An 8,469-nucleotide genomic window follows, 5' to 3' on the forward strand; every position below is an offset into this window, starting at 1 on the left:
CTTTCCCTTCCCACCCCAGCCCACATGTCCTTATGCGAGCTGGGCTCCCTGACAGTGCTGGGCTTTGACTGGTGACTTCCTGCCTTCCCTGACTTCCCACTGGACACAAAGCCTTCCCCCATCATCCAGGATGTTGTTTTCTATTTTTACTCAAATCCCTTTAACTTTTTGACATTTTTATGGCAGTAGCCTGGAGGAAACAGATTATCCCACCAGTGGTACTCTGTGGCTCCAGTCCTTGGTTAAGAAGATAAAACTACTTCTTTTCAGGGTTCATCACATTCCTGAGCTGCCTGTAACTTCTAACTCACAAAATAGGGAATAAAATGCCTGTAAGTTTTGTTCCATAAAATTTTATGATTAGTCATCATATTCTTCATGTAGATGGGGAACAACGAGCAAGGAACATCCCTCGTTTTAATACAGGCAGCCTGGGAGACAACTTTTATCTCAGCTCCTTGAATATTTGTTGGCTTCCTTAAGTCCCATCAGAGCTTGGAAGCTGTTGGGGACATGAAAAACAGGGCACAAGGATGCACTGAGGTCTTTTACAAACTGCAGTCACTGACGCAGGGACCACTGCTGGTATTTTGTCATAGAATAACAGAATGGTTTGGCTTCGAAGGGACCTTAAGGACCATCTCATTCTAAACCCCTGTCATGGGCAGGGACACTTTCCACTAGACCAGGTCACTCCAAGCCCCATCCAAGCTGGCCTTGAACACTTCCAGGGATGGGGCAGCCACAGCTTCTCTGGGTGACCTGTTCCAACCGTGGCCACACTCGTGCAGAATCTGAGCTTGATATTAATTTCTTTTGGTTCTGTAACAGCAGGGCCTAATCCTGTTTTTATTTTTTGCCTATATTTTCTGCCAAACACACTTGCTGTAAGGTCCCACTTTTCCTTTGTTTCCAGCACCTGGAGATGTGCAGAACAACCACCGCCTTAGGAATATTTTGAAGCAACGAGAGGAGAAACTCCGGAGCGGCTCCAGGGAGAACGCTCCCACGTTCCTGAGATTCCTCTTCCAACACTCCACAGACAGACTCACGGTTTTATTTGCAAAAACTGGGAAAGCTTCCAAATCCCAGCCCGTAAAGCCTTTCACGAAAAAGAAATAACAAAGCAGTGGAGGAAAATCACGTTTTTCCCCGCTGTGGAGCGAGAAACCTTTGCAAGCAGCGAAGCCCCTGGAGCTGTGCCCCTGTGAAGGACAACGTGCTGCGAGTGTTCACCGCTGATGTGATGCCTGGGAAGCGTGTGGGGCCCAAGATTTCAACTTGCAAGCACAGCTCTGGGTTGTGTCTCCAAGGATAACGCGCTCTTCGCCCGCAGGAAAATTCAAGGCAGGAATAAACAAGGTTTGCTGGGAGCCCTTACAAAGCAGGGTCTCTCAGTAGAGCTTTTGCACTGTCTTTGCTGTGGTGGAGCCTCTGGTGTGGAGCGGTTGCTCAATCCCATATACCTGGATGACAGTCTGTTGGATTTTCCCCCATTTTCCCAGCAAGTAGGAAAACTAAAAGAAGAAAAAAGAAGTGTTTCTGCTGGACGAGAGTAGGACACAGGTACCCCTCACGCCTGCAACCAAGCCAATGTGGGCAAGCACGTCCATGCAGGGCTTGATGCCATGATGCCAACACTCTGACTGATGTGAGCAGCAGTGGAGGAACCTCTGTTAGTGGCATAAATTTGCCACATGGGCTCGGGGTTTTGTAGCAGAGATTTGACTTTTGTTCCCTATTATCCTGCTGGAGCTCAGAAAAACCACTGACCTTGAGAGCACAGTTACTCTTCTCTCCGAGTTCTCCACTTGGTCTTGGTCGGTTCCTGTCAGTGACACCAACAGAAGAGGGAAAAAAAAGCTGAACCAATGGATATTACATTGTTTTAACCTAATTTTGCACATCCTGAGCACTCATTCTGCTGGTCAGGGAGGCAAATGAGCTCTGCCTTTCCAGGTCTGATCTCCATCTTGCTGCAGCCTTTCCTAAGACTCAGGGGTGACAACTCCCCATCCAAAGTAAAGGAGATGGGTGGCACTGATGGACAACCTGCCTTTCAAACACTGGATGGTCACAGAGGGGCTGAGACAGGTCTGTCTGTTGGGCTGTGCAGCCTCACCACATATAAGCAATTAGTGTTTGTGCAGAGAGGGTTGACAGACCCTGTTTTGCAAATGCTGAAGTGTTGACACTTCACAGCAAGGTGCATCTCGTGTTATTGGCAAAGAAGAAACTGCTCTGGTAAATTCACAGGGTTTCCCCTCCCATTGCTCTAACCCAAAATCACAGGATGGTTTGGGTTGGAAAAGACCACAAAGATCATCTAGTTCCACCCCCTGCCATGGGCAGGGACACCTTCCACTAGACCAGGTTGCTCCAAGCCCTGTCCAACCTGACCTGGAACACTTCCAGGGGTAGGGCAGCCACAGCTTCTCTGGGCAAACTTTACCATTGTCCCACCACCCTCACAGAGAATAATCTGAGTCTGGAGCTGGTCCCCTGTCACCATCCTGCCAAGCACCAAAACACTCCCGTCACCTCTTGGTTGTCATATTTGCTGTTTGAACACAGATAGAAAGAATAAAAGCTGGTGTTTACAGGTCCCCCAGCCATCCATGTGCCTGTCTTTCACGGGAAAACTTCAGTGCCTTGGACAGCTTCCCCTCCTGGGTGTATCTATTGCTTTTGCTTTGAATTTGAGCTGCCTGACAAGCAGCACACTGGATCCCACCCACCTTCAGAGCGAAACCCTTGCCGTGGCAGCCAAGCCCTGCTGAAGATGTTATCAGGAAAGGGAATTATTTGCTACTGGAGAATGTACTTGTGCCTCACAGCTATTGGGCTGCGCAAATATGTGGAGTGTTGCCGATAACTCACCAAGGGAAGTCTGGAAAACGGATTCTGCAACAAAATAATTCCGCTTGTAGACTTATTTTATGTGTTTCTGTTTCCTTCCTCCTTCTCTTTCCCCCAGCTCCTTTTCCATTTACATCTAAAAGGGGTCTTTGTTTTTTCTGAGTTAATATTTAGTCACTTGTTCCCGGTTCAAGCCTCCTAGCTCAGTTTCTCAGAGCAGAGACATTCCCAGGGTCTGAGCAGGACGTGGATCCGGTGCCACGCAGCTCCTCCAGGTATTCACGGTCCACACTGGAAATGGCTTTTACATATGGGTTTGTAATTGAGTGACGCAAACTTGCTAATTACGAGCACCCAAAAATAAATACCGCATCCTATATCACAGAACCACAGAGTCACTGAGGTTGGAAAAGACCTCCAGGATCATCGAGCCCACCCTGTGGCCGATCACCACCGTGTCAACCAGACCAGAGCACTGAGTGCCACATCCAGTCTTTTCCTGAACACCTCCAGGGGTGGTGACTCCACCACCTCCATTGGCAGCCCATTCCAGTGTCTAACAACCCTTTCCATGAAGAAATTCCTCCGTATTTGGTATAACAAAAGTCCAGGACTGAGTCGACTTCAGAGGTGACTTCTCCGATGTCACCATCAGACTGGAAGTTCACATAACTTCGGTTAAAGAGGCCCTTCCCAAAGACGCTGCTCAAACAAGGATGTATTTCCAGCTAATCGTTTTAGATCCTCTCAGAGACCTGCATTAACTCCAGGAACAGACACGGGAACCTGTCCATTAACAGATTGATTTCCACTGAGGTATCAGCCCCTCTTTGTTCAGCTGCTGTCAGAGCAGCCCATGGTGCTCAGTTGATTAACAAGGCTCCAGCACTCCTTGTCATTGCTTTTTCTTGCCTTTTGCATTGAAGCTACAAGTATATATGTCTCTGCTTCTAGGCTTGTCTATATGCAAAAGTATTATGGTCTTATCTGCCAGCTGAGCTACACCAGCTGGAACCCAGAGCTTGTCATTATTCCAGTACAAGACCCTGTTACATCATATCCTCTAAACTGGATTTAATTTCTGTTTGTAAATAAGCAGATACTTTAAGCAGGGGAAAAAAAAATGTATTTATAGGCTTACATGAAGCATCTGCTCAGACTGACGCTGAAATATATACAGATTGGGTTACAACCTATAAATATGATAGTTTTTATAACCAGAGACTGAATCATAGTTTTTTAGTTCCACCACGTGGAGAAGCCTGTAAGGTGAGACCTCAGACTGATTCTACCAGACCTCCTTCCCACAGCTCCGTGGACTTTTGGGGTTTGTTTTGTTTGCTCCAAGCATTTCCCGATTTTGCTCAAGTCAGCTGAGAATGGGACTCGGCTGTATGGCAGGATCCAACTTCCCAAGGAGCACAATGGCTGAAAATCCAGGGATGCAGAGTTGGGTGCAGTTCCTCGGTGAAGACAAGAAGGTATCAGCCACCATCCGATTGCCTTGCCTGCATTTCTTGGCAGAAGTGCCTGCAGCTTATGAATTGCCAAGAAAACAGAAATACTGGAGAGGTTGTGCAGAAAAATAGATTTGTCTTTGGTGTGAGACCAACAAGAGTTTTCCTCGACACAGATGGTCCCAAATTATCAGCCCACTTGACCACCAGGCTGGAGGTGGGCTTCACCTTGGCCAGAAAAAAAGCAGGGGAGAGCTTGTGGGGAGAAGAGAGAGGAATTGCTGCCAGACGCACACAAGGAGCTGTAGGGTGCAGGCCACATGTAATGGTGGCCAAGGAGCTCAGGAGGATTTGTGAGGGTTTAGAATCAAGAATGGTTTGAGTTGTGAGGGACCTTTAAAGACCATCTAGTTCCAGTCAGTCCCAATATTGTCCCTTGAGGACACCACCAAATGATCTCCATTTGGACACTGAACCACTGACTACAACACTTTGGATATGGTCAGCTGGGCAGCTCCTTCTCCTAGGGAACAGCTGAGTTTGTGATGGTAGATGACTCAAAGGGACCTATGAGTGCCTTTGAGAAGGGCCCCATGTCCTGAGACATCTGATTTAAGTAGCTGGTGGAAAGAGCATTTTCCAAACATGTGCTGCACTGGTGTGCCAGCCCCTTCCCCAGCCTGAGAGTGGAAGGGGCACAGAGGCACAGACACCCACTCTGCCCTGCTTCCCTCTGTGGGCCCCCTCCCTGGTGGCCAGTGTGAGTAAAGCAATGCCCTCTTTTCCTTCTTCTCAGCATGGCCACATTTCTTTGGCACACCGGCATTTTTCAGAGTGAAATACCAGAAAAACCCACCCCTACACCCCCTTCCCATGGGGAGATTTACAGCAGACGAGAGTGAGGTGAACCCATGTCCTTCAGCTGAGCTCTCCCAAGCACACACACGAAGCTTTACAGACCCATGTATTTAATTCTCACCAAAAGAAAGCTGAACTCGAGAGACGTGATTTAAGAACATTAGGTTGGCACTTGGCTCCAAACCCCTTCTGCCTCCTCAGCCGTTGACCACAGCAGGATGATTTTGCAGTGTAATTATTCTGCCTGCTGTCCTGAAACCACGCAGAGATCGAATTATATAACAATACTGTTTAAGCACTTGCAAAATGCACAATTTGATTAATCTCAGCAACGCGCCGGCTCCGAGATCTAAAAAGACAGCCGTGTGCATTTTAACAAAGTTAAAGCCCAAAGCTTTTTATTTCATCCTAATGGATAGCAAAGGTCATTCTCCATTTGATAGATGATGATAGCGCTGCTGCATTTGTCTTCTGGCTGGCAGGGCCGGATCCCTCTGAAGTTTGTGTTAATGAGATTCCTCCCACCACAGAAACTAAATTCTCCAGTGAGGCACTGGCGCTGGATTTATCGTGAAGACACCCATTCTGCACCCTCACAAGAGGATGAATGCAACTTCCTATCACGCTGATGAGGTGCCCACAGCAGCTATGTCCTGATGGAATGATGTTTTCCATGACATAAATCCCAAGTGGTAGGAACTGACTCTGCCACTGGACGTATTTCTTCTCCCCGTGACTCAGCTGAACGACATTTTTCAGAAGGAACAGGTACCAGCAAAGAATTAAAGGATAGATTCTGCATTTTCCCCTTGGGAAAAATGATTAAAATAAAGCTATTGGCCCGAATCCTGGAGGGATGGTATTTATTTCCCTTGTAAAACCACTCAGCAACATCCAGAAGTCAGGGAGTTCCCAAGCTGGGCCATAAATTGGCAGAGATGTGTTCATGTGCTTAACAGTGCTCTTGTGCCTTGCACAGTGAGAGGTGGGTGAATTAAAGCTGTGTAGGGCCTCTCTTCCAAGAGTGAGGTGGGAGCCAAGGGGGTAAAATGAGGCTGGACAGCAGCAGGGAGCATGAGATCCTTCTGCAGAGGAGAAGGGCATTGTAAGAAGATCAGGGAGCAGACACCAGTACTGTGAAGTCCCCAGAAGAGCAAGCCCTCTGTGCCACAGCCTTCCTTCTTCTCCTCCTCCTCCTCCTTCTGCTGCCAAAGAAGCCCAGCAGATCATCAGGGAGGCACGGAAGGAAAAGCCCAGGAGATGAGATCTTCAGGGAAGAAATCCTACCTGGAGCATCAGCTGCTGAACTAGGCATGACTAACTTGATCCCTTGATCCCAGCAATTTCCCCCAACACTGTGGGTTCTGAGGGCTGTTCCAGAAAGAAGATGGACCTTCCCAAAGACATGTCATGTCTTCATAGAATCCCATAATGGTTTGAGTTGGAAGTGACTTTAAAGTTCATCTAGTTCCACCCCCTTGCCATAGGCAGGGACACCTTACACTAGACCAGGTTGCTCTAAGCCCCATCCAAGCTGTCCTTGAACACTTCCAGGGATGGGCCAAGAACAGCCCCCTGATATCTTGGACACTCAAATGTACACATAAATAACCCTTTCACTGAGGTGGAGATTTCCACTTACAGTTTGCCTCTGGAGATCCCTGTGTTTTCCAGCTGCCTCCTTCTGCAAAGGCAGGAAAGTCCTGAGTGCTGATGAGTGACTTGAAGTGATTGGGAATGCTTCAAACACAGGGGTTTGTCCTTAAATTACACGGCCCATTAGCAAGTCTAAATTAAAACAACACTATTAGCAGGAGATCTGAGGGGGAAGGTGGCTTCAATTTTCATACAAATGACACATAACTGAATACCAGAGGTTTAATAACCTGATAACAGCCTTTCAAATCCAGTCTTAACAACTACAGTTGTTCAAGTATAGGCCATGGCCCCTAAAATCTTTAGACAGACACTGGAAAAATCAGCAGAGTGTTGTACAAACACTTCTTGAGCTCTGCCAGACCATTTCCCTGGGAAGCCTGTTCCAGTGCTCAACCACCCTCTGGATGAAGGACCTTTCCCTAACATCCAACCTAAACCTCCCCTGACGCAGGAATGCACTGTCTTGACTGATCACACTCCTCTGAAAAACCCCATGACTTCAAAGCCCGAAGCATCCCTGGGCTGTTTGATGGGCTGAGCGTTTCCCCAGGGGATCAAACCCCTCAATCCCAAAATCAGAGGGCAGCAACTGCGCTCAGAGCTGACACATGATGAGCCCTGCTGACCACCAAACCCTCCCCGTGCCAGGCAGCAGACATGCACTCACAATGGCCCCTTTCATCCTGACCTCCAAAACCCATCTCATTTTGGGAGGCCACACAGCCCTCTCTGTCCTCGTGACTTTGCTGCCTGTCTCTGCCTCAGGACAGGCAAAGAAATCGCTGCAGTAAAGTTTAAAGAGCTGCCACCACACAAAATTCCTACTTATTAGCCATAATCATAATCCTATAATGACAATATAGTACATTCTAATTTGCAAGCGGAGGGAAATCTTGACATAAATTGCTTGTCTCTGATTCACCGACCCGAGTGCAATTATGGCACCTCAGTTATGGGAAGTAGATTCTTTATCACAGAATCCTCAAATGCCCTGAGATGGAAGGGACCCTCAAGGATCATCGGGTCCAACTCCTGGCTCTGCACAGGACACCCCCCAAAAATCACACCATGTGATTTATGTGCAAGCCTGAGAGGGCTTGGTATGAGTGACATTGCCCTCAACACCCACCAGACTCAGCCCATTATTGAGGTCATTACTTGCACCTCAGAAGGAAAAAATGTCCCACTCATGGGCCAGGACTCACCTCTCCAAACCATTGTGCAAATAAATGGAGCCAGAAACGTGGCACTTGGGGCCATGGGTGAGTGGTGGGATTGGCAATGCTGAGTTAACAGCTGACTTGATGATCTTGAGGGTCTTTTCCAACCCAAATGATTCTATGGCTCTGTGCAAGCAACCTGTCCTGCAAAAGCACCCACAGCCTGAGAAAAGCGAGGGGCCAGTTACAAGTCAGAAAGCTGCATTTTGGTCCCCACTCTGACTGAATTTCTGCTGCCTTTGGGTCGCTCCAGGGACAAGCTGCAGCCAGACCCCCTTCCCCTTCCAGGCACAGCCTTGTTACTGCAAGGATCAGGATCAGCTGGGCAGAGCCTTTGCTCCAAGGTGCTGCAACGCTGCGGCAGCAGCTCCCAGAGCTGCTGGAGCCTTTGAGTGTTCAAACACAAACAAGATTTA

Source organism: Lepidothrix coronata, unplaced genomic scaffold (assembly GCF_001604755.1).
Source record: "Lepidothrix coronata isolate B3197 unplaced genomic scaffold, Lepidothrix_coronata-1.0 Scaffold196, whole genome shotgun sequence".
Classification (NCBI taxonomy): Eukaryota; Metazoa; Chordata; class Aves; order Passeriformes; family Pipridae; genus Lepidothrix; species Lepidothrix coronata.